Below are 27799 nucleotides of genomic sequence, written 5' to 3' on the forward strand. Positions count from 1 at the left end.
CCCTTCTTAGCCTGCAGAACTATTTCTTTTAATGGCATATAAATCCATTTAAATTGAAAGTGCCATCTGTCAAACTTCCTAATCTGACCAGAGGTTCAAAAACAACCAATCACCACTGAGCAGATGATAAAATGGATGTCACTGCCGTCGAACAAATTTGTATTAAAGATAGATGAGGCTATGAGCCTCAAGCCTGTTTCCACTTAGATCTGCAGGAGGGTTCCTCCCTCGCTTTAGTGAGAGAAGGGTGACACCCTTTATTTATAACTTGGCTGAATGCTTAGAAACACTTCCCCCCACCAGCCTTGTTTATGCATAAAGTCTCCTCTCCTGTAGCAGGTTCCAAAATATCTTTTCAGTGCTCTTTTCTGTAATGGTCACTGAATGATGCAATTGTATAATATTTCACAGATAAAAAAACACACACACACACACTGGATTATAGCAATGCTAAAAGCATCAGGCAGTTAGAAAAAGATGATTATGCAGGGGAAAGCTTCTGTTTTTATGGTAATCCTTGACACTAAGGAATGAAGATAGTAAACGTGAGAAGCTCAAATGTATATGAGCAAACAGGACTACAGAAGTGGAGAAGGGGGTGGGAAGGAGGTTTTTCTACCCTTTTGCTGAATTTATCTGCTTTCTGCATGATTCCCTTGCTATAATCCTCATTGTACAATATCATATTGGGGCCACTTTGGTTGCTTGCTCACTTGAAGCACAATCCTGTAAATGCCAAGACCAAAAAAGGACCTACAATTTGCAGCATGCCCTAGCCGGTCATGCCTCACTGGGGCATCTTGGGAATTATAAGACTTTTCAAATGACTTCACATGCATAGGATTGCTCTCTAGCTTGTCGTAAAGTATTTTCCAGCTCAGGCTTTGTACTATATTTATATCCTACTGTTTTTCCTCATAATTTGCTTATCTGCCCACATTAAGGTATATTCACATGGCGTAAGGTTGGTTCAGAACATAATTGATTTGGGGCCACTCTCATCCCTTGGATAGGAGCTTTAAAAGTTTGGGGCATGATCCAGCAAAGGTTAAGCATTTTTTAAGTTCTAGTTGGAATTCTGTTTGGAAAGGTTTGACTTAGGTGCTTAATTCTACCATTGAAAGACATGGGAATTTAGATATATTTAACATTGGTTGTATTCCTTGTGTGGATTTCTGTTTATCTCCTTCCACAGGTACAGAAACTGTTCTTCTGTCATGATTCCCTACGTGGCTGCAGCGTATATGAGGATTACAACCGTGCCAGTTGTAGCTGTGTGGGACTCCCCAATCTGACTGACATTTTCTCAGGTGATAAATATTATCAATATACACAAGGGTTTCTCAGTGTTGCTCTCTCATTTTCAAGTCACAAAAGTGAAGTGCTTGACCAGTAGTGGTTGCCACAGTTCCCATGGAATTATGAAAAAAATAGCACCACGTTATGATACACTGGTGTTCCAAGGAAGGTATCATGGAGGAAAATAACAGCTCTCATGCCACTCGTAGGAGTACAGCAGTCAATTTAAAGAAGAATAACTTAAGCAAAAAGGGATGCTACTTTCTTAGCAAACCTCTCACTGTATAGAGAGAGAGGGAAAGAGAGAGAGAGATTCTACTCAATTCTAGTAAATAATTTGGAAATAATTATGTAAATTAAAAATTAAAATAGCAAAATTAACACAATTTAGTTAATTAACATAATTTAGTTACATAATTACTTTTCTGGTGTTCTTCTCTTGGAATCTTGAGTCATGTTTGAAGAGTAGATATCTTTAATATAATTCCAGGCATCTGTATAGGATGTTCTGCATCGTATATGAACTGAGCAAGAAGCATATAGTTGATGAGTTCTGCAAGATATAGGAACTGCTGCAAATAAAATAAGAAAAGATAGTCCAGTCCTTTAGTGTATTGTGTATCATATACAAAATGTATGCTTTCTCCAGGCAAAATAATTCTACTGTGAAAGATTCAAAATGCATTGGTTTCACATAAGTTACTCTTTTCTGGACTGACTGTATCTAAAAAGCCTGCACATGGTGAACATTAGCATGGTTTAGAAATTCAGTTTTCTAAAACATTTTGCTTTTTCTATCCACTGTAGAAAACATGATATTAATAAATAGGGGGGAGAGCAGAGGGGGAAGACTTGCATGGAAAATTAACTCCAATTTCGTATATGTTGTAGCACACCTTCCTCGATTTCCTCTCATGAGCTAAACAATATTAGCAAAAACCTTATTTATTTGGGATGGGCAGGAAAGGGAATGAACTTGCAGGGTAGTGGGCACAGTAATGACAGAGTATGGCTTAGCCAGGATTGAATAGGGTAAGAGATGTATTTATACTGACCAAGCTGAAGCTCTCTGGATGGTCAAAAAAGTTAAAAACAACAAAAACAAGAAAGACACAAAGCAACAAGACCACAGCAATTGCAAATGAATCAGCACAGAGGTATAGCAGGATATGGTACAGGATAAAATGCAATATTAAAAACTAAAGTTAAAAAGCTAACTATTAAAATACTGGGCAAATTTAAAGGTTTTCACTGGCTGCTGAAAATTATAGAGAGTATGCCTGATGCTATGCTAAATTCTCCTTTCTAGATATTCATTTTGTTAGCTTCAAAAGAGTCAAATTCTGCTTATGTGACTCGCAACAAAGAACAGTGAAGTGGAAAGGACAATGGAAATGAAACAGATGAACACAAGATATATCAACTGTGGCTCTTTTAAATACCACTGAAATATGGGCATGTAAGCTATGCACTGGTCTACAGAATGCAAACATTCTGGTTATACTATTTCTGTGACTGGTAACTGTCTTGTATCACATAAGTATTAAATAAAAATAAAACTTACTATAGGTTGAGAGAATATTACTATAGTTAGAATTTATGGGCACAATCAACATGGATATTCCCTGCTAAGCCCCCTTCAACATATGGAACTGCACAAACATACCCATCTCCATCATTTCAATGGGATGAAAGCAGGAGAATGTCTTGATGAATTAGTGCTGACATCCTGTTACACAAACATGAACCAGAGAGCACTAAATGTATTTATATTTCTGTAGTTGGATATTTCAGTGCAGGATATAGTCTTAGTGTTTGAAAGTAAAACCTGAAAGCATAGCATGACATTTCTCCCAAAATATAGCTTTTTATGAATGAGCCAACCTTTCCACAAATTTAATGCTGGGGCCTGTGTTGATGAGTGCTGAAATGGTATGCAGACCAAAACTCATCAAGAGTCATCATGTTCAAGAGATACCTTGCTAGTGATGGTACCCCTGGACCAATTGCATGGTATATTCCTCTTACACAGCAGCTGTATAATGAGGACAATCTCAGCTCTTATGCATGTATTTTTTCCCTCACAACTCCTTGAATACAGTGCAATCCACTACAGCATTAGGGCTCCCAAAGAGACTGCCTTGTTGGTCTGTCATTTTGTCCTAAGTGTACTGGAATTTGGAAGTGCCACACCTGGAGTGGGGAAATTTGTAGTGAACCAGTGCAAGCACCTTCTCCCAGGCAAGAGTGATTCCAGATGGAGGGCCCTAGTGTCAACAAGCCAGAGGCACTATGCTAATATTCCATATTTTTTTAATCACATTTTTCATTGTAAGAAAGGGAGTGGGAAAATATGGGAGGCTTACTAGTGGAAGGCAATGGTATCTGAACCCCCAGTAAAATTCTGTGATTGGGGCAGGATAATGGCATGATGAAACACCATAACCTTGTGTGTGTGGTGAAGCATCATGTCCTCTATTTCTTTTTAGTGTGGCTCACTTTCAGTTAGGGTTCTCCATGGGTCTACACCACTCTTCAACATGGCGCCATCCAAATGTGTTGGTTTGGCATCTCAGTATCATACCTGGGATACTGGATAACTACTATCCCATCGCCAGTCTTCCATTTTTGGGCAAGATGTTGGAGCGGGTGGTGGCTCAGCAGCTTCAGGCACTCTTGGAGGATATGGGTTATCTGGATCCATTCCAATCAGGTTTTAGGCCTGGAGATGGGATGGAGATGGCCTTGGTCATCCAGTACTATGACCTGTATTGGGAGAGGGACAGGGGGAGTGTGATCCTGTTGGTTCTTCTTGACCACTCAGCAGCTTTTGACATCATTGACCCTGGTGTCTTTCTGGACAGGCTGGCCAGGTTGAGAGTGGGAGGTACTGCATTGTGGCAGTTCCACTCCTACCTGGCTGATTGAGTCCAGAAGGTGGTGCTGGGGGACAGTTGCTCTGCCCCATGGCAGTTGCATCATGGGGTTCTGCAGGGCTCTGTACTGTCCCCCATGCTGTTTAACATCTACATGAAACTGCTAGGAGAGTTGGGCTGAGGAGTCAGGAATATATGCTGGTGACACTCAGCTCTACCTCTCTTTCTCATCTAATCCAGGTGAGGCTGTTGCTCTCCTGAGCTGGGGCCTGGGCTCGATAATAGACTGGATGAGAGTCAATAAACTGAGGTTTAATCCTGGTAAGACAGAGGTATTATTGGTAGGTTAGGAGGGCATTTCCCTGTCCTGGATGGGGTCACACTCTCCCTAAAGGACAGGGTCTGCAGTCTGTGGGTTCTCCTAGACCCCAGTCTGTCCCTGGAGTATCACGTGGACTCAGTGCCTAGGAATGCCTTTTTCCAGCTGTGAAGGAATTTCCAGTTCTGTCCCTATGTAGACAGTGTAAAGACAGTAACCCATGTTCTGGTAACTTCCAAAATAGATTATTGTAATGCATGGGGCTGCCATTGAAGATGGTCCTGCAATTGCAACTGGTGCAGAATTGGGCCGCTTGGTTGGTGACTGGTACTTCAAGAGCAGCCCATATAGCACCAGTTCTGAAAGAACTTCACTGGTTACTGGTTATGGCCCAGGCCCAATTCAAGGTGCATGTATCAGGGCTTGAAGCCTGCCTATCTGAAGGACTGTTTACACCCATATATACCTACCTGCTCCCTCAGATCAGCTGAGGAGGCCCTTCTACAAGAGCCACCCCTCAGGGAGATGAGAGGGGTGGCAACCAGGCAAAGGGCCTTTTACACTGCTGCTCCCCGTCTTTGGAACTCCTTCCCTAGGGAAATTTTCCTGGCACTGTCTTTATTTTCTTTTCAGTGCCAGGCGAAGACATACCTTTTTAGAATATTTTTAATACTTAGCCCACGAATGCTGTGGCCCTTTTTTATATTGTTACCATTGATCTTTTAATTTGTTAGTGTTTTATGGGTTTTTAATGTGTTGTATTATGTATTAATGCATTTAATGTATTGTAAGCCACCTAGGAAGACCTCAGCTGTTATAGGCAGCTTATAAGTGTGTGCGTGTGCGTGTGTGTGTGCACGCACGCGCGTGTATAAATAAATACGCTACCATGACTATTGGCTGTATTCTGTGTGGGAAGACAGGTTTTGTTGTATGACACATCTGGAAAGGATTATTGAATTTGTAGTCCAGCCCCAGTGGGATTAGAGTAGGTTTTCCATCACCAGCACACTCCATCGTTTTAGCGCAAAGACTCTGCAGTAATCATAAACAATAAGCTGTGAAAGAAAGAACAAAACATTGACAAATACAGAATTCTATTACTGAAAAACACTCACATTAAAATTAAACAGGGATGTAGACATAAAGAAGAATACATGAGGGAATTTTGATATGATGACATAATTATGATCTTACTGGATACTCCAGGGCTATCAAGTTGCCAAATCTGTAATGATCACATACCACTGAAAAACATGATTTACACATAGAACTCAGACATAGCTAAACCAATTAAAGAACTATCTCATATATAATCTGAAATGCCGTATCTATTCATAGTGAATGGAATTATTGGCAATATTCTCCTATAATTGGAAAATTGTCATTGTTTATGACAAGAGAATGCAAGCTATACGAATATTTATAGAAAGATATAAACAACAGCATACCATCCATGTCAGATAAATGAAAAACTGCACAGAGAAACAACTTAGCAACATTTTCAGTACCTGCAGGGATGATGTTGGCAAAACAGTAAGATACATTTTTAAAAATGTCTCTCTCTGGATGATTTAAAGGCTTAATCAATTCTGTCCTGATATCCTGATAGAAATTACAGTGTAGTACGGCATGCATTACAATCTTTAAAACACCTTAACCACAAGGACAAATAAGAACTTTTGAGGAAACTCATCTCTGACATGGTAACATGGATTTTTTTCTGTGCTATGAAGGTAACATTAGAAGCCCTGGATCATGTAGAAATAAGTGATATGTTCAAATCCTTTACTCCAAGTGTCAAGTCAAGTCTCAAATCTTTACTTTCAAGTCCAAGTCAAGTCTCAAGTCATTCCAAGAAATTTTCGAGTTGAGTCTCAAGTTTCTTCTCAAGTCTCAAGAGCCAAGTTTAATGGAAACCAGGAAGATGGTGGTGGGGTGTGTGTGGGGGTGGAAGAAGTGTAGACCACCCGTGTGCCAAAAAGATGATTGGAAGCCTTGTGTTCCCCTGTAATACTGCCTCTGCTGCATTCATGATGGCCTTCCAGCCTGTTGCAAATGGCTTCCACCAAGATCGCCCTGGGATATCCTGCCACAAATCAGCTGTGAGTTGGAGTGACTTGGAGGAAAAACAGCTGAAATCTTGAGCTGAGTCACTTGCTCGTTGCTTCAGAGTGAAATCTGAGTTGAGACGCTGATGGGACTTGAGTCAGACATGAGAGTGAGTTGCTCAACTGGAGTTCTCCACACTGATAGAAATAGCCCACAAAGTGCCAGCCCTGGGTGCCAACCCTGATTTGGATGCCAACGCTGGATGCCAAATCAATACTGGTGGGAGAGGAAGCGGCAGAATAGGCTATTTCCAGCCTCAGACAGTATTAGCCTGGGACATACTGTGGCCTAGGGCAAATGACAGGATGTCCCCTGGGCCTCCACTTTTCACAGAGAATCCAACCAGTCTGGCAGATGAATCCTACTGCAGGGCAAGTGAGGTGGCAATGCACAGCCCTGCCCTCCAGCCCCTCCTCGCCACTTTCTGTCCTCCAGCATGCTCTGCCTGAGGCAGCTGCCTCTTTCTGCCTAAACTCAGGGGAGCAGCAGCAGCTCCTTTCCGAAGAATCTCTGTGATTGATTATCTTCCTACTAGTTTAGCATTCCTCACACCATTCTCTGGATTCTGTGAGTTAGAAATAATTCTTAAACATTGCATTTTCTCTCTCTCTCTCTCTTCATTTTTGGCTTCTGAAACCAGGAATATTGGAACAATTTTGTATATCCTTACACAGTGTACACTGTACTAATAAAAATGAATAAATGCATAATGCTTTTTGAACAGAACATAATACAGTTTTAAAAATCAACATTTTGGGAATAAATCCCTTGCTCATTTTACGCAGCAGTCTAAGATAAATTGAAAATGACTAACATGATTTACATGAGTCTTGAGATATATGTCTATATTAAAAATCTATTCTCTCATAGATTCCTATTTAAGTTATTACAACATGTAATGTCTCAGAACATCAATTGGTCCAAAATAAGGGTGGATGATTATTAACTGGGAATTGGTGATTTGATTGTAACATCCGTATGTTTTATCAATGTTTCCCAGTTCATTTCTGGTTCCAATTGAAAGTGCTGGCTTTAACTCTAACTCAGTTGATGGTTTTAGGATATAATCCTATGCATACATAGACTGAAAAAAGTCCTACAACTCCCAGCATCCCCCAGTCAACTATGCTGGAGATGCAGGACTTTTTTTTCTGTCTAAGCACGCATAATAGGATTGTGTCCCAAATTCTGTTCTTTCTGAATTCAGATCCTTCTTAAAGGTCCTGTGCCAGGTGCCCCACCAACCAAAATGAAGCATGTGGCTACCAGGCAAAGGGCCTTCTTGGTGATGGAACCCCAAGGCTCGCCCCAAAGATGCTTGCCTTTACGGTAATTTTGGAACCAGAGGAAGGCATTTTTGATTACCCAAAGGCTTTTTAAAATCTCTGGTTGTAAGAAAAATGTGATTTGTGTTCTGACCACTGTTTACATTTTGAGCATTTATTTGTTATCTGCCTTTAATCTTTGGTCTGCTGGAAATATTTATGGTGCAAACTGTTACTCTGATACTGTATTATATCATTTTAAGTTCTGAGCTGCTTAGAGAACAATGCCATTGGACAGACTGGTATAGTTAAATAAAGCCAGTTTAGTAGACATACATTGAATGAGAAGGTCCCCACCAAGGAAATTGCCTACCCTTTGTATGGTTTTGTAGTGGACCTGTCATCTGTAGAAGTTTTCTGCATCATAGTGGAACTGCATAGTGGATCCATGGCTTGTTGCCATTACTGTAGATCAGGAACATGTGTGAAGTGGCTCATAACAATGTCCTGAGAAATACTTGGAATGGTAGCTGTGAAAGGGATTGGTAACAGATATGTCACGATATTATTAGTCAGAATCCTTCTGTGGAGGGCTGAAATCTTCTGCTCAGCATGAGTTTGTGTGAGTGATAGAACTGAGAGGGACTAATGTATTCTTGTACCAGGACTAAAGTTTATTTTTGTAATGAGTCTGCAAATTGAACATGTTGGCATGTAAATGCCAAAAAATTGCCTTTTTCTTGATGCTTAGTATCAGTAGAGTAGCATGTAGGATATAATTGATTAAGAAAGATAAATATAAACAATTCCATTATGAAATATTTTAATATTATTGGCTACATTTTGCTATTAATGTCAGACATCACTTGTAGACATAGGGCATTGCAACAACAGGAAAATGACCCCTTTTAAGTCCCTAGATAATTCCATGTCCTTGTATTTAATTTTAAAAAATAAATTATTGTGATTTGTAGGGAACCAGACAGCAATTTTCTTGACAGCAACTTCAAAGATGTTGTTCTCGAAAACAATATAAGAAATAAATAAAATGAGATCACAAATTCCAGAGAAGCATGTTCATGATTCATTTATCTCTTGCACTGCACAATAAAGAGGTGATGAAATCAGTCTTGGGATGTCCTAATCAATGCTTAGGTATGGGGAAGCATTGCTCAATATTGTTTTTAAATCATACAAAGGTTCCTTGTTCTGATCGCATTGCACTCCTTTATTGTATAATGCCATCCTTTTTTTACTACAGTAATCACCCTGGCCTTCCAGCACAATAAGATGCAAAAGAATGGAGCAGAAAAAGGGTGATGGCTTTTGTGAACAGAAATGCATGAAGCACATTTGTACATATTCTGACTTCAGCTACAGAAAAATCTATCTACTTCTGTGACACTAAACTGCAATTATTGCGGCGATTGCAGGGGAGGGGCTGCAGTGAAGCCCTCTTATTGCCGGCCAGCTGATTCCAGAAAATGGTGCTGGGGAACAATAGTTCTGTGCCATGGCAGCTCTATTTTGTCCCCCATGCTCTTTAACATCTACATGAAACTTCTGGGAGAGGTCATCAGGAGATTTGGGCTGCGGAGCCATCAGTACGCTGATGACACCCAGCTCTACCTCTTGTTTACATCTACTCCAGGTCAGGCAGTGGCTGTCCTGAACTAGTGCCTGGCTGAGGTAATGGGCTGGATGAGGGCCAATAAACTGAGCTTCAATCCAGATAAGACGGAGTTCCTTTTGGGGCTTTCGGGTAAGTGATTTTGATACTGTCCTGGACGGGGTTGCACTCCCTCTAAAAAACATGGTCCACAGCCTAGGAGTGCTCCTTGACCCAGAGCTGTCCCTGGAGCCCAGGTGACGATGGTGGCAAGGAGTGCTTTCCTCCAGCTTCGGCTGGTTCATCAGCTGCATCCTTACCTGGATGAGCACTGCCTAGTAATGGTGACACATGCCCTGGGAACTTCCCGATTGGAGTATTGTAATGTGCTCTACATGGGGCTGCCCCTGAAAATGGTCTGGATACTTCAATTGGTACAAATAGAGCTGCCAGGTTGCTGATGGGGACTGGTGGTTATTCTCATTTAACGCCAGTCCTCTACCAGATACTTTGGCTCCCAATTGAAGTCCTGGCCCAATTCAAGGTGCTGGTATTAATCTATAAAACCCTAAATATCTTGGGTCCAGGATACCTGATGGAACGTTTTCTTCTGTATATGCCCTCACGCCCTTTAAGATCTGCAGAGGAGGCCGTGCTCCAGGAACCCTCCTTGAAGGAGGTAAAGAGGATATCTACCCAGAGGAGGGCCCTTTCTGTGGTGGCGCCTCTCTGGGAACCTCCCCAGAGAGGTTCGCCTTGTGCTAAGCTTATATTCTTTTCAGCGCAAGGTGAAAGCCTTTTTATTTAAGAATTAGGGATTTTAGATGCTTAAGTTAACAGTTGCATTTTATTTATTTTAATTATTTTATGTATTTGCTTATTTTTTCTTATGAATATGATTTATTAATCTTTGCTTATTATCAGTTTAACTTGGTGGTATTCTATTACTAATTGTATTTCTCATAATCTATTTATTATTATCTATTGTATTATAGACTGTATTTTTATTGTTGTTTATCTTTTGTAAGCTGTCTTGAGAAGTTTAGTGAAAGATGGGATAGAAAAGTTTTATTAAATTAAATTGAAATTAAATTATTTAAAGGCAATGTTTAGAAAACAAAACATTCTTCATAAATAAAATTAATTTAGCTAATAATAATCCACAAAGTGAATCTTGCTGTAAATTTTTCTGGAAAGTGTAATTTGCTTCAAATTCATGCTAAATATATAAATAAATATAAATATTGTTTTTTATATTGTTTTTTAAATATAAAACAAAGTTGGTTTGGTTTGGTATTGTAATGCAAAAGGCTTTACTTTTTAAATATGCAGATTTTAAAGGATTCTCTGTTAAAATCATCATTACCCTTCACAGAAACCCACAGGTGTCCAGAACCATTATATTTGTAAATTATTAGCCATCTGCAGTCATATTACAAAGGTGGTTAGGATGGTCAAAAAAGAGGACATGAATCTACAAGAAAGAGGACACGAGTTTGCTCAAAATTTGTATGCCAATATGGATGTATATGTATGCTAAAATATATGTATGTATGTAAATACAGAAATAATTGGCTATAGTTTAAATGGCAATACAGTCCTCACTATAGCAAGGAAGAATGTGACCAGCTGTGTTCCTCTCTGCTTTCCAGCTCGTAATTGTAGATGGGCAGCTTCAAGGCCTCGCCTCGCTCTCTTTGTGGTTTCTTATGATCCTTTAGCTTTAAACTTGATTTGGGCTTGGCTGCTTTTCAAATAAGGAACCTGGTCCAAGGGAACACTGTCGGTAATAGGGAGGATGCCTGATCACCCAGTGGTGGGAGGGGTGGGCTGGACGTGCAAGAACAGAGCGTGCGGCCTAAAGGTTCTCTTTCTACAGCCCAGTTCTGTGATTGTTTACACAATTTCATTTATAAATCCACCCAAGTTTATTTTCACTTAATTTACTCTATTCCAAGTAAATGGGCATAGGGTTATACTTTGGGTTTGAGTGGCCGGGATACTTATTCTATACTTAGACTACTAAAATGAGGTCAGCATGTAGTTCCACCTTCTCAAACTTTGTGTCCTCCAGATGTCTTGCACCACAATTTCCATAAACCTCCGACACAGCTGGAGGTCACCAGGTACAGGAAGACTGGCGTAGTCCAACATACAATGTCCCACATAATCCTCAAAACTAGTTATATTTCTTTTTGTTTCCCAGAGTTCAGATCCTGATGTCTGCATTATTGCAGCAGTCCTGACTTCAGCAGCGATGAAGACAATACAGAGGTAGAATACTGGTTCTGGTGCTGGAAATTGTACCTCACACCCAAAGCATCCTCCGAGTGGTGGAGACTGATCTGCAGAAGAGCTATGCACAGCAGCCTTTGAAATATCAGAATGGGAAAAAACATAGCTGCACTCAGTATAAGTCTGCCTTCTTCGCATAGTTTTGAAAAGAGTTCTGGTTGGAGAAAGTTCTCTCTCTCTCTCTCTGCATTCCATCACATGCAATGCGAAGAGCTGTATGTATGTACCTGTTTTCCTGGGATCTGAAGAGGTGGGAGGTGAGGGAGATGGGAGTGGAATTACCAGGAAGAAACTGAATGCTGAACTTCTGGCCAGCAACAGCACTTCTCCATTTACAATTGTGATGTCTGCATGGTGGCCAACTTCGGAACAATGGGCAAGTATTTTCAGAGGGTTTCTTAAATAATGCAGGGATGTCATGGTGTTGAAAAGGCTTAATACCTTAATCCTACAGTTATTTTGTTGTAAGTGAATCCTATTGATTGTAGTGGAACTTCTTACCAGGTTAGTCTTCTTGGGATCTCCACCTCTCAGAGGGAAGCTTGGGCTGTTTATTGGCAGGACAGACTCACTCTCACAACTGTTTTCACCACTGGACCACAACACTGTGCTAGAGAGAAGAAAAGTGCTTCAGTGTGTTTATCTGAGCTGCCAGGAAAAGAATATTGTCTATGCTGAGCCTGTGTTCATCAGGTCCAGCTCCTAACAACTACATAACATTGTATCAGCAAAATAAGTGATCATTGTGAGCGAGCATATCAGAGTCAAAGGCTTGGAGCTCCAGTTCATAGAAATGATTCTAATCCAATGGAGGATCCTGCTGGCAGAAGGTGGTAAGGGAAGTGATTTTTTTGTCAGTTGTCCTTGCGGCCCTCTGGACCATATTTTTGGTTCTTGTTCCATGTCACAGTGATGGACTAGCACTTCATACCTTCCACAGCATTCACAGCCCTTTTAAACCTTTGCCATTGGAGGCTGTAGCCAGGATTAAGTCTTGGACACCTTGTATGCTAAGCCTGCACTATCCCACTGAGCAATGATTTCACATTGGCCTGTTATGCAGTCCAAAAACAAGCAGAATGGAGGACAAGTGTGTGTGCTATGGGCTTGGTTCTTGGGAGATTATGAAGGCTATATAATGGATCTTCCTTTTGGTGATGCTTGTGGCATTGTTGCTTTCTGTGTTGGGAGGCCTAGGATCTGATTCACCTGCCTTTTAGGGCAGTCATGTGTGAATTGCTAAAGAAGAAAAAAATATATAACCATTCATGTACGCTAATTTCTATGTGTAAAAGCAAATTTAGAAATAATTAGTATAATTCAAACAGAAATGCATATATCTCACCATAATGTAGAGGACTAACCAGCTGACTTAAGAGCCTGCCTGTTCGATCTGCTTTAGAGATGCTAACTGTCAATGCACGCCAATTTGTGTGGTTCTTTTATCTGCAAACCAGAATTGACAGAGCAGCACTTGAAACAAAGGGCAGTCCAAATGGGCACATGGTCACCCTAGGGTGCCTCTCTTTTCCAATTTCTTTTCCATTTCTGCTGGGAAAAAGCCACAAAAGGAGACTTTGCCTTGTGCGGGGCATGAACTCATTTTCTTAGGCTAGAACTTGGCTACCCCGTTTGCCTTTCATTGCTCTCTTCTACCAAGTTTCCAGGAAGATCACACTGCCACTTGCCATGAGTTGCTGTTGAAGTTTCAGTTCTTCATTATGCACACGCCTGGACCTTGCAGTATGTTCTTCCCTCCTACTGTGATAACAGTACAGATGTCTTTTAAGCAGAGTTGCTAAAATCATCTACTTGGAGACAAGGTTTCCCAGGAAATTTGAACCCTGCAATGCTTCTGGATTCTTTGCATAGGCCTTCAATTGGTAGCGTGAGCAGATAGGAAGGTGTTATGCTCTATTTCTGGCAACCTGACTGAGCATTGTGGCCACTTATGCAATGTCAAATGAGGGGAAATTTATCCCCAAAAAGAGGATGAGGACACAATTTTTCAAAACTCTAAAATGCTAACTGATATGTTTGATGCAAATTAAATGATTGTTATTTAAATTGAAATAAACTGCTCCTCATTATAGTGGGGAAGACTGTGACTAGGTGACCTGTATGCTTGATCATGCCTGCTGATGAGCAATTTCTATGCCCTAGCACTTCCATTTTGCAGCTTTTTATGGTTAAACCAGACTTGGAATGGATGCCTGATCACACAGAGGACTATATTTGGTAAAGCGGTACACATAACCAGCCTGCTGAGTGGTGTGTGCATGTGTGTGTATGCTTGCATGCATGCATACCAGGCCAGATAACAGCTTGTCAGACACTGACTGGCATCTTCTGTGCATGGCTAATGTGTTCACATTGATGCTGCACAGTGTCATGAACGATTGGCAAAACCAGGCTTGTCAGATGCTGTGCGTGTGTTGCAACGCTAGCTTTGATTTCTATAGCTATTGTGCTGTTTGTTCCTGGCTCTCTGGACCAAAGATCATAACTAGGATCTCAGTACTGCTCTAAAAGTGATATTTGGCCTTCTTTTTTGCTCCAGCAGCTTAATTTCAATTTATTTTGAAATTGGAACTGTTGATGTGGAATTAATTATTCAAATTGTGTTCAAATGCATTTATGTTCCATATGAAGAAATGGGAGTTGACTTATTTTTAGTCATAGAAATTAAATGTTGTGCAGCTCAGACCTTTGCAGCTTAAGGAGAGTTCCTACTAAGCTCAGTGGCACAGAGTCTCTTGTTGCAAGACTTCCTCAAGGATAACATTTCAGTCTCGGCTATGAAAATTCTCATTTTGTTTCCCTCATTTCTCCAAACAACAAAAAAGTATTTGCATCAAATGTATATATACTTTCTTATGTATCTCACAAACTTCCAGCTGTCAATATATCATAAATTCTAAACATTCCCCTCCAAGTGAATTCACTTAATGCTAGGATTTAATTGAAAAATTATGCAGCAAATTGAGGTATTTTTGTCATCTTGCATGCCTCCTAATGTTAGCTGCACTTTTTGCTGCTTCATATTGTTTGCAATCATCTTCAGCAGTGTCAAAATATTTTTCACCACTTCTGCCAAGACATTTCGCACCTTTCCCTTTAAGGAAGAGAAATGTATTGTAGCCTTAAAATAACAAAGAATCTACTTTCACTCCCTATTTCCTATAATCTCAAATGTCCCCGAGGTGTCTGGAGCTGCCATGTTTTTGCACTGTCCAATTATTTCACAAAAAAGCCATCACAGAAATAATCTCCTCCCCAACCTCTCCCCTCAGCACTACCCCAAGCCGATCAATACATTTCAGAGTGGAGTGGCTTGAGTGCAATGAGAGGAGGAAAGGCAGATCAGCACTACTAAGCTTTCTTCACTCCACTCCACAGGCATTTGCTAGTATCTGCTTCCACAAGCCCCTCTAGTCTTCATATGCTAAATCCAGCCACCCCCTCACAGTTCCCACAGCGTCTTACTGAAATAAAAGGCTTGTTTACAAATTCTCCCATCTGACACGAATCCTTATAGAAGCATTAGGACACCCAGCAAACCTGTGTGTCTACATCCATGTAATAGCAGCTACCCAAAAACCATTTTTATGAATTCAAGGAAAAGAACTTGGCTCCACTGAAATATCTGTCATATAATGTGGGGTGAACAGCTGAGCTGTACCCCATTTCATTGTATTCAGGGATCTTCATCTCAGGGACTGCAAGTCTGTAGGTGTTCATGCAAATATTAGCACGTCTTCTGTTTAACTGATGGGTGCATTTATGTATCACCAAATTCAAAACTGGCTTATGTACATGGGATGTGGATGTCCTTCTCTTCCTTGCAGCTGCACAGCAAATCAGTGTTGCCAATGGAATGTGATTCTCCCTGGTAATCAATGCCTCCCTTGCTGTTGAAAAGGTATCTGTAAGAGATTGTGGGACTGTACTGGAGAGCATATTCACTCATGACAAGAGACACAACATACCAGGTTAACAGAAAAATTGCTGTTTTTCATGTGTGTGTGTGTGTGTGTGTGTGTGTGTGCATAGAGAGCACTTGAAATCCTCTTCAGTGCTCCAGGGAAATGAAGTGAGGAAGATGATCAGTAGGTAGAGGGGTACCTTAATTTTGGACCAACTTGCCCAAGGGAATTTGCCTAGTGTTCTCATTATGGTCCTTTTGGCACTAGGCAAAGACCTTTTTATTCAATGTGACTCTCTGGAACTGCCTATAGCCTGTGCCCCTTGGTTCTGGGTTTTCTAATGGATTCTTGTAATGTGTAATCTAAAAGTTCTTCATTGCACATATATTTCTCTGAAAGGAATAGAGTAGTTGTTGCAAGTTAAGCAGCCACCACTCCTGAAGTTGCAAGAATTCCCCGCCGGAAATATTTTTACACCTGATGTTTACTCCAACTTTTGACCTCCCCACACCTACTTCAATAGTAAGACTATCAACCTCCATCTCCTTTAACTTTGGACAATTATAACACACTTGCTGATAGGTTGAAGTGAAAGCAATGGTAGTATAATTTGAAAAAGGATTATCTGTACAATCCTCACATTTTTTTTTACTTTGACTAAACTTGGTGCAGGGCCATCCTGTTTCCTCTGAAATCCTACAAGATCTGAATCAGAAACATGTAATGAAATTCCAGCTTAATTCTTTAAGCACTGGATCCACATAATATAGTGAATATTTGGCAGTTTGCCAAAAGGAAGTTGTTTACTTGTTCCCAAGAGCATAGTACAAAGAAATAGGGTTCTACTTCTATTTGGTGGAGTAAGATGGTGTTGATGCAAAGACAGTGTTTGGAAGCAGCTTTTACCAAGCTGTTGAAAATCTCAAAGAAACAAGGGAAAGAATGTTTTGGATACCCTCTGAACTAATACCATAATTCAAGATGCATCTGGAAAATCATATCAGCCTATTTCCATGAACACTCAAAAGAGGACAATGAAGAACCTCCAGAAGAGAAATGGTTAAATAACTAAAGACTCCATAACCTTATTCTCTGAGTTTTGGTAGCTACTGAGAGGCAAAATACCAATACGTATTTACATGTGCGCTTAAGTTGCATTTGTCAAACTTACCTTAGCATTTGCAATGTATGTGAAGAACCTTCCTACCATTTACCATTTTGTCTGAATTTCTACGACATCCAAGATACTTTTCTCAACCATTATCTTTCCCTTCCTTTCCTATATTAGTGTGCCTCCACACCACTACCCCAATATAAAACAGCTATAGAGCTTTGAACGATATGCACTCTTCTTCTAGAATCTAGAAAGATTAATGATGGTGAAAAGAATGATCATTCTGTCATTCACAGTTGCCAAAATCTTTATGCAATACTATGTTGAAGAAAGAAATCATGCTGTGATCAACGAATGACAATGATCCTGTCTTGTAAATCACTATTAAAAAGGAAGCTGTAAGGAATGGTAAGAAGGCTTTCCTCAAAATATTCCCCTTCCTGCAATACTCATAAAGTTAAAATCTAAGATTACTTTGTTCACTAAATTCAGTGTCTTCCTCAGATCTAAACCGTAGATGACTGCTACTCAGCCTGTTCTTGGCTCTGTGCAAAGTAACCTTCTTACCCAGAATGCTGTACTCCACTCTGCACACAGTCTTTTCACAATGATGCCTGACTTATAGTAAGGTGTTTGCGCCTACCTTTTCTACTTCATCAGTGATACACAATTCATATTCTATCCCAAGCATGCATGGGCTTTCCCCCATGGGTTGGCAGTGAGGGAGGGAGGAAGCAGAAGAGCTATGGACTACTGTAATATTGCTGGAACAGTGCCATTGTACCAAAGTAGATCAATCTCATTAACATCATACTGATGTACCTATACAATGTTAATAGGAATATCATACACATCACACCATGATGCTTTGAGATTATGTGTATACCGTTGGTGAACTGGGAATGTTCCCTGACAGTAGCTATATGTTTATAGTTACCATTTGGATGTTTGACAAACATCTTTTTGTGGAAGCAAAGAGTGCTAATGCTGCTATGAGAGTAACTACTGTCAGCACTTTCTGGTTCATCTCCCTTTGGCCTTTGCATGTCTCCTAAGGCTGCTACTAAGGTCTTGACTGTTGTCAGGTAATTGTGTTTATATCCAGCCAGTTTCATCTCTTCAGCTGCGCCACTGCTGCACAAGCATCAGTGAGTGAAGCTGGGAAGTAACACCCACTCAAGATCCTTCTTGTTATCATATTCCAGTCAAATATGTATTTACAATATTTATTTATGTCCTAGGACAGCTTACAATTAAAATACAACACAATATATAATATATAAGCCTTGAAAAAGCAGCAGAACTATCAAATACATGCAAGATAAAACTCAAGGAGGTACAGAAGAATAGCAGTGGTGCTGGACTGATAAGGTGGGACTGAACTGGCACTTGTTCTTTCTACATATTTATTTTGCATCCATTTTCAAACTCATTATTAAATCTATTAATCTAATTTTAATTATTCCTTCTATCACAGTCATTTCACATGTATTGTTTCTTAGGAAATATACCAATCACATATTTCTGTCATTGTCCAAGAACCTAATCCAAATAATTCAGTAGTGATCTGGCAAGAAAAGACTGCATGTGATTGCAGCTTGTAATTTGATCTCTGTATAAAGGGGGGGGGGGGAGGGAGAGGGAGGGGGAGAGAGACCTCTTATTTTCTCTCCATCTAGTACTAAAATGTATTTTCTCTCCATCTAGTACTACTATGCTTAGTGTTTTGCATCAGGTGCGTTTTCAATCATATTGTATCTGTTTGATCTGCAAACTACTGCTCTGTTTAGGTGGTGAAGGACTTTGCCACCACTGAATTTCCAACCAAATCCAAAATCTAAGTTGTTCTTAATTATTTTGGAAATATATTTGAAAAGAAACATTAAACGAAACTGAGATGGATCAAGATTTGACCCTCTGTCTTGACAGAAGCAACCAGCTTCCCACTGTATGTAGGGCCAGTGTAGTGATTTTCACCAGTTCCCCCTGCAGGCCCCAACACTCCACATTCCCATCATAGAGTGTCTCCAACCTTACAAAGCAGGGGGTACATAGGACAGGGTAAGAGGGATCACATCCTGTCCCTGTTCTTCTGGCACAAATGAAACTCTACTGGGCACAAGTCTGGGTCCGAACCAAAAGGCTTAGAGGCAATGATCTACAGTATTCTTTTGATAGTGTCTGCCTTTTTAAACTAATTCATACATTGGGACAAAGCATTATAAAGTTCTTCCAAGTCCATACCAGATAAGATTGCAGATAAGTTCAAAAGCCAAAAAGCCAAATGTTCCATCATGCAAAATACTGTCTGCACATGGGAAACCTGCATGTCAAGCAGAATGCTAATTTAAAATATTCTTGAGTATATAATGTTTTACATGACAGGAGATTCAGATCTGCCAAACTCCCAACTGTGTTCTGAACTGGCTCTTCAGGACGGTCTGTATGATTGTTTTATTTATGCACATCTAAATAAATCCTATACTGACAAACAGTATTATATATACAATCATGCCAGCAAGAATGTCACAGCTCCAGAAGCAGTATAAGGGGCACCCACTCAGGCTTGAGTCCCAGATCTTTCATTTAGGAAGTTATCTGCCCCACTGCCCTGCTGTCCATAAACACTTGCTGAAATAAAGTGCAGGGGCCTTGGTGTTTCCTCTTGCATCTGATCATTCAAGGTAAGCTGGCTTTTTGCCTACATATGCATTATCTTTTGCTGCCCTCACCCTTGAATCTTTCACCTGAGGTTTTGTTTCATTTTTCCTGAATTAAATGACCTCTGCCCATACTTACCTTGGACGAGTCTCCTTAGGAGACAGCGTCCTTTAAAAACACACAGACACAGAAAAAAAGACTTTAGAATATATGCAAATAAGAATACACAAATTTGTGCATTTTTTCTTTTTAGTCCATTGGGCCTGAGCCCCAGATCTTGGGTCTTTTTGGTATGTAGCACCTCTTCTGGGTAGGCTTTTCAGCAGACTGTCGAACAGAGCAGAGGGAGAAAGAGAACTAGAACTACTCTCACCCCTGAGTATGGGGAGCTAGGTTTCTCCATCGGCACATTCAAGACAACAGACTGTTCCTTTGCAAAAGCTCTTCTCCAAAGTATATCCAGTAAGCACAATCACACAGAATGAGTCTCTGAGCTTGAACAAAACAGATCATTGAACCTAATCTAGCAACTGCTGAGAACCCTTCTTTTGAGCATCCGTGGGTTCCCTCCTCTGGGAGGCCCCTTTTGGAGGTGGACAAGCCTGTTCTCAGAATGTTGCACCTCTAATTGACCAGCCTTTCCTTCTCAATGCCACTTCATGGGATCAAGAGTTGTCCAGGCTTGGCTGTGTCCTGGAATTCTTGTCCCACACCTCTTCCCAGCAACTGTAGATCTAGACTATCCCCAGAGTCCATCTGAATTCTCAGAGAGATCAGCTTGGGGATAAGCCCTTCTGTTTTGGGGTGCCAGTTCCCAGGGCCTCTCCTTCTCATCATCTGATAAGAAGGAATCTGCCTGACCTTGGAATGTGCACCAGGAACAATTGCACCTGTCATTTCCAACACTGTGACATGTCACATTTCACCCCTTCCTTCACTGACACCTGATGGTCATCCAAGCTACCTGAATATTTTCCACTGTAGCAATTTGTTTTAATAAGTATGTCTTTAAGTAGTTGTCCCCCCTTGGTTTGTTTGTTGTTTTTCTCTCACCTTTCCCTTGTGTGCCATATCTTTTAGATTATGAGCCTGATCTTTGCAAGCCATATTGGGATCCTTTCTGACAAAAGTGGGGGTTAAAGTACTTTGAATATACATAGAAAAGGTGAAGAAGGAAGAAATATCTGCTTCTTTCTAATCTCTGAAGTGTGTGTATGCACACGCACATGTCTTTTCTATAAAACTAAGAAGAGTGAACGTTTGGCCATTTTAGTTTGTCTTTAGGTGGCAATGAGGTGGGTAGAAATCTAACCACCACCATCCCTCAAGAATTTTCAACATTGAGAAATAGCTTTCATTTTACAACACTGTCATTCTTCAAAGATTTTTCAACAGGCATCACATCTATTTCACTGAGTTTAGAAACAGCTATAACAAACATACATTGTTTTGATGCACATACTCATGTGTATCAATCTCCCCATCCAGAAGCATACCTTACACCAACAGAATCTACTCTTTAAATGGTGCCCCCAGCCAAGTGTTTCAGTTCCTATACTAGGGATTGCCAGTACAGAAAGGGTGCGTAAGTTGAAGTATAATTGTTCAGTTTTTTTTAAACAGGAAATAATCTGAAGTATTCTCATAAAGGCCATAATCCATCAAAAATTAAGCACTGCAGTTTTAATAGATTAAGCTCTGCACTGTAACTCTATGTGTGTCAACTCAAAAGTAAGTTCCATTTAGCCCAACATGATGCTTCCAGATCGAGGTTTCCTAGCACTGCCACCCAAAAGGTGCATCTATTCCATCTTTTCCTCCTTAGTGGATTTTTGTCTGGTAAAATGAAAGAAGCCATGGGAAAACGGGAGAATTGCAATTTGAAGACAAAGGTGTTGAGACTTCTTGGGAATGAGGTAGGGTGTTACACAATTATAGGCTTATCTGTACGTATCCTTACTCCTAATGTCTGTAGGACGACAGCCTAAATTTCTGCCATTGAAATCAGTGGCATTGGAATATTGGCCAGATTGTACCCAAAGTATTTGAACAGCTTTATAAAATGGTTTACAAAATGTAGGGTGCAATCCTATGGGTGCTGGACAGTGTTGGAGATGGGACTCTAAATCAGGAGTTCCCTCCCTCCACCATTACAACTGCTGGGGAGAGAACCACACCAGCTGTGGCTATGAGTTGTAAAAGAAACATAAGAACAAAAGAAAAGCAATGCTCAATCAGACCAAAGGCCTATCTAGTCCAGTAAACCAGCTGCCCACAGGATCCCTCCAGCAGGATGAATGCAAGACCTCTGTCTGTCCAAGTTCCTCAGCAATGGGTGCATGCAGGCATGCCAGTTCTGGTAAAGTAGGTAGCACATAGCCAGCAAGGCTGATAGCCACTGATAGTTTCCTCTTCCATGGATCTGTCCAATCCCCTTTAAAAGCCATCCAAAATGGTGGCCATCCCCACTTCCCATGACAGCAAATTCCAAAGTTTAACTATATGTTGGGTCCAAACAGCTTCATAGAATGACCCTGGGTGAGATGAAGAAAAATGTTGCTATGTGTTGTTATGTAAGATGAAGAAAAATGTCTCCTTCTTCACATCATGCATTATTTGAAATACCTCTATCATGTTTCCCCTCAGTTGCTTTTTCTCTAAACAGTTCCCATTGTTGCAGCTGCTCCTCACAGGGAGTTGTTCCAGCCCTTTTCTTACCCTTCTCTGTACTTTTTCCAACTCAATAATGTCCCTTTTCAGGTAAGGTGACCAGAACTGAACACAACATTCTGAGTGCAGTTGTACCAAAGATTTTCATAAGGGGAGTAAGATCTTGGATGTTCTATTTTCTATTCTCTTCCCAATTATGTGTAACATAGTTTGCCTTCTTCACAGCAGCTGTACATTGGGCTGACATTTTCATCAAGCTGTCCACTACTACTCCTTTTTTGTTCAGTCATTGCTAGCTTAAATCCTGTTAGTGTACACATGTAGTTAGGATTTTTTTGTGTCCCAACATGCATTACTTTACACTTGCTTATATTGAACTGAATTTGTCGTCGTCGTGGCCATTCCCTCAGCTTTGAGAGATCCCTTTGGAGTTCCTTACAATCCTTTCTGGTTTTAACCCTAAATAGTTTAGTGTCATCTGCAAACTTAGCCACTTCACTACCTACTTCTAATTCTAGATCATTTATGAATAGGTTGAAAAGTCTTAATATGGAATTTTGTGGGACTCCACTGGTGACATCTCTCCATCCATTTATTCTCACTCTCTGTTTTCTGTTCTTTAACCAGTTAGTGATCCATAAGAAAATCCTCCCTTTTATTCCATGACTGCTTAGTGTGCTCAGGAGCCTTTGGTGAAGGATTTTGTCAAAAGCATTTTTGAGGCCTAGTAAACAATGTCTACCAGCTTGCCCCTGTCTATGCGCTTATCGACACTCAAAGAACTCCAGTGAGACAAGACTTCCTCTTGCAAAAGCCATGCTGATTTTTCCCCCCCAGCAGGACCTGTCCCTCTGTGCTTACTGATTCCTTCTTTAATAATGCTTTCAAGCAGTATACCTGGAACAGATGTGAAGCTAACTGGCTTGTAATTTCCTGGATCTTCCTTGGAGGCCCTTTAAAAATTAAATTGGCCATTCTCCAGTCCCCTGATACAAAGGCTGATTTTAGGGACATATTAAATATTTCGATAAGAAGGTCAGCAATTTCATGTTTGAGTTCTTTGAGAACTCCAGGATGGATACAATCTGGACTGGATGATTGCTGATTTTCAGTCTGTCAATAAGGCTGAGAATATCATCTTTTGTCACTACTATCTATCTTAATTCTTCAGACTTCCTGCCAGAATACATTAACTCGGGAACAGGTATCTTCTCTGCATCCTCTGCTGTGAAGACTGATGAAAAAAAATCAGTCTGCTTCTCTGCAATCTCATTATCCCCTGTCCCTTAATGCACCTTTAATTCCATTATCATGTAATGGTCCTACTGCTTCTTTAGTTGCTTTTGTTCTTTTGACATATTTAAAGAATTCTTTATTGTAAGCCTTGATGTTGTTAGCCCAAAGTGCTCCTCTGATAGGCTGCTTGCATCTCCCCTGGGCAAGCTTGTAGTCCCTTCTTTTCTATTTTCATTTGGGCAAGACTTCCATTTTTGAAGTGTTCCCTAATAGCTTCCTTGACTATCCAGGCCCTTGTGCTGCCTTTCCTCACCTGTGGTATGCATTTTGTCTGTGCCTCTATTGTAGTGTCCTTGAAAAATCTTGAACCTCAAAGACAGAGCTTTGTGGGTCCTCCAGGCGTGGGGAGGGAAGGAGACAAGTGCATCATAAGCATATGAAATCAGCTAAGTGTTTTGCAGAATGTCCAGAATTCTCTGAGGGTTGCAGGCAGCCCCATTGGATTATGCAGCTTCTGGCCTAGAAAATTGCTTACAGTAACATTTTTGTAGGCTAAACCTAAATATACTCAGTTTTCATGGTCAACAAATTGTTTATTGGAATACTATTAAGTGTTTTAGGCATAATCTAGTCATTTTACAAGATTTCTGGATGTGAGAGGAACATATGTGACTGAGGATTGCAGTAGTGGGAAAGAATAGTAAAATATAGTACACAGTTTCTAAATTGTGCATAAAGGCCCTAATTGTGGAGACTGGTTAGATATTACTTGTAGTTTGTTCTTTTATCATTGCAACCCATAAATGAATACAGTGCAGTGGCTAGAGCATTGAGGTTTGGTTTTAGGAAACAGGAGGTTCATTTTTCCCGAAACCTCAAATCAGCACTGTATTCCAGCAGTAGAGTGGATAATCTGTCTATATTGTTCACATTGCACACTGAATGGCCATGCAATCATGTCAGCAGGGGCCACAATGCAACACAATGCTGCATGTGTGTAAGCTCCAGTGCACTTTGTGAAACTTTTGATTTAAAGCACAATCTCCGGAGGACAAGGGAAGAAAACCAACATATTGGCTGGAGAGTGCAGGGGCTTGGTAGGATTTTTTCTGTCCAAAGGGGACATAGAATTGTACCCTAAAAAAAAACCTGTTAATGTCTGAGGGATGAAGATAATCCTAAAGTTCAGAAGAGATTCCAGTATTTTTCTTTTCCAGGTTGCTACCTACAGACCTACTTAAGAGATTTCACCCTTAACATGCCAAAGATCACCGTTGGTGTTGACACTGTTGGGACAGCACCGGATGCCTACCCTGAGCCCCTTTTCAATTTTCCTCCTAACTGCTGTTCTTGGCAGCACTGGAAGCTGGTTCTAGCTCCTGTGTTAATTTCCCACAGTTCCCGAGGCCATTGTGGGAAATGTAAACGGGTCCCCTCGCCCCAGGGTGCTGCCAGGTAAACCCACCAGGGCGCACCAGCAGCGGGGGGGGGCACCTGAAGGCATTTCTCCCAAAGCCTCCTCGACCCGGAAACTGAAGTGGGAAGGTTCAATAATTCCACATTTAGCTGGGAAACTTATTTGGCTGCTTCGGGCAAGTCATTTTCTCTCTGCCGACCTTATTTTAGGGGGCTGCGATGAGGTTTACTTGCTGCCCTGAACACTTCGGATGAAAAGGCATATTACAGACGAAATGCATAGCACACACCACCAAAACTATTCATTTTGAGCAAGGGGTGTAAATGTTTTAAAGATACTGCGATACCTATGTGCACAATTTTAACCATGCAAGATTTTGTGTGTGGTGAGGTCAACTCCCCCTTCACAAAAGATTCACTGATGGTATCACAGGTTTCCATGGAAAGCGGCTTTGGGCAAACCGCGGAGTCCCAAATGTTTTGTTATCTCTTCCCCACCCATTTCAGTGCTAGGACTAAAGCAAGGACTTTGCACCGCCACCGCCCGCCTTCAAAGAGCTTTCTGCCAGCAGGGGCGAGAAAGAGGCAGCACTAAAAAAAAAAAAAAGTAAGGAAAAAAAAGCGGTGGGGGAAACGGCCGGGCTCGCGCCCGAGAGGTTGCCCTGTCGCGCGCATCGTGCGTGGGCAGGGCTTCGAGGGTACCTCACGACGATCGCCCTGTGGAAGAAACGGAAACGTTTACAAGGTCCTTCCCGCGCACGCGCAGCCTAGCTGGGGACGCGGGGACGCGCGCGCTGAGCCGCGGCGGCGGGCAAAGACTAGGGAGGGTGGGGGGAGGGAAGGAAGGGAAAGCTGCTGAGGTAAAGTTAGAGTGGGGGTGGGGAACGGAGACGCGGGGGGGGGGGCGAGTGTATGTGTGAGAAAGCGAGCGAGCGCGGCTCCATCAGCGAGGCTAGTGCCGGGGAGGTTCGGCCGCCGCCATTACTAAGCCGTGAACACCGGGGAGGGGAGGGGAATGATGGGGCCAGGCCAGGAGTTCTGAGGGGGCTGCGCGCCGAAGAGGAACGGCGGCCGGCGGCGCGGATCGAGAGTTCCGGGAATGCTGCTGCTCTTGCCGTGGAAGCGCCGGAGACCGAGGTAGGGGAGAATAAAAACCCAGCCCTCCTCTTCAGCCCTCCCCTCGTCGGTCAGCGCTGGCCTCTTCCCCCTCTCGGCTCTGCTCTCCACCCCGCCAACTACACCCGAGCCCATTAGCTGCCGCACCACTCGGGGTCGGAGCCGGGCTGGTGCCGCAGCAGCTCGGGCTGAGCTGCTTGTCGCCAATTCCGAGGAAGCCCGGAGCCGCCGCCAGTGGGAACTGCTGAGTGAGAGCTGGGCAGATCCTAGCTCCCCTTTCTTCCCTTCCCTTCCTTCCCTTCCCTCTTCCTTCCTTCCCTCCCTCCTTCCTTCCTTCCTTGTTCGAGCCTGCTCCATACCTACACACCCCGGGAGGGAGGGGTGGTTCGACGCCTGGCTCGCTCTGGTCCCAGACAGGTGATGAAGGCCCGAGTCAGCGGGAGGGTCGAAGCCTGCTCTGCCAGGTTCTGGCTGCGACGGCTGCCAGCTGGTCACGGCTTCTTCAGAGTGAGGGAGGGCAGGAGGAGGGCGACTCGCGGGGAAGGGGGCAACTACCTTTTCCTCCTCATCCCTTTCGCTGTCTCACCCCTCGCCCGCCCTCTCCCCCGTTCCTGCTGCCCGTTCTGCTTCGCAGTTCGAAGGCGTACATTCTTTTCTTTTTATTCTCCTCTGTTGCCCACTCCACCCCCTTTCTGTGCCCTCTGGCCGCCTCCCCAAATCTCGCTGTAGCAAACTTTAAAGAAGTGACTGGCCTACTCCCCCCCAACCCTACCCCCATCTCCATAGGGTGGGTACAGTGTCTTTTGAAAAACAAGGATAGGCAGGCTGTGTAGCATATTACAATGTTCGTTCTTGCCTCTGAAGTCCTGGATCTCCTCTGTCAAGGGAAAACACTTGATGGAAGTCTAAAAAGGACAGCTTAATGTGGGGAGATGCTTAATAAGTTCAGGGAGAGGGTAAAAAACTGCCAGCTTGCTGATAGCCTTTTGGAGGGGGTGGGCTATATGGTATTTCAGAAAGAGTGTGGAAACCTTCCATGTGTCCATATGTACGTGATGCTTCCATCAAAGATTTATCTGAAAAATAAAAAAAATGTTCTAAAACTAGACTAAAATAGGCTGGTGGGTGGTTGTGCATGTTAAGTTTAGGTTCTGGAGATAATTAGTGTATTTCCTTCTAGCTTAGATATGAGCAGTTGCCAGATTTCTTAGGTCTACACTGCATAGGAAGGCATTACAATGGATCCAAACAGTTACGGATCAATTGTACTTCCATTTTATCTGTATATTTAGAAGGATTTCATTTAAAGAAATTATGACATTTGCTTTAGTGTTAATAATTTCATATGAATAAGTAATATATTTCAGTATTGCCTTGTTTTTAGCATATATTAATTTCAGACTGTTACTAATCACAGTCCACATGATTAAATCATATATGAGGATCCTGAACATTTTGTGTGGCTATTTTAGAATATATATTCTCTCTCTCTCTAAACACACACACACACACACACACACACACTAAAATAATATATTAGAAAGCATGAAGATATTGCTGTAAGTTCATAGTATCAGTACTTGAAATTTGAGTGTGAACTATTCAGTGTAGCTTATTGCACTAATGATCAAGCAGCCTCTTGTCTATAAAACTCATGTCATGTTACATCAGTTTTAGTGTATGCCTAAGCATAATTATCAGAAGTTCCATTGAGTTAAATGGAACTTACTTCCATTCAAAGTGCCTTGAATTGCATGTTTGCTCATAAGTTTTACTATAGTCTGTAGGGTTTACTCTCAGGTAAGTGCACATAGAATTTCAGCCTTCATTCCTAAAAATGCTACATCTGTCATATTGCCTGGTTGATAACACTTGTTTATTCTAA

General features: G+C 41.6%; 1 protein-coding gene and 1 long non-coding RNA gene across 4 annotated transcripts in view; one reads left to right on the forward strand and one right to left on the reverse strand.

Moving 5' to 3' along the window:
• Positions 1-1330: 1330 nt before the first annotated feature.
• On the reverse strand, positions 1331-26404 carry LOC123026500. Its single transcript, XR_006415316.1, has 6 exons — positions 26274-26404; positions 12277-12385; positions 8245-8401; positions 5383-5552; positions 3884-4065; positions 1331-1871 (listed from the first exon to the last, which is right to left on the reverse strand). It is a non-coding gene; the product is annotated as an uncharacterized LOC123026500 (long non-coding RNA).
• ARHGAP5 (Rho GTPase activating protein 5) overlaps positions 25706-27799 on the forward strand; it is a 62445-nt gene continuing 60351 nt past the window's right edge. For all 3 annotated transcript variants that reach the window (XM_044436218.1, XM_044436217.1, XM_044436219.1), the window contains exon 1: positions 25706-25935. The gene's annotated coding sequence lies outside the window, so the exon portion shown is untranslated. The remainder of the gene's footprint in view (positions 25936-27799) is intronic.

Source organism: Varanus komodoensis, unplaced genomic scaffold (assembly GCF_004798865.1).
Source record: "Varanus komodoensis strain SLA01 unplaced genomic scaffold, ASM479886v1 scaffold3, whole genome shotgun sequence".
NCBI classification, from domain to species: domain Eukaryota; kingdom Metazoa; phylum Chordata; class Lepidosauria; order Squamata; family Varanidae; genus Varanus; species Varanus komodoensis.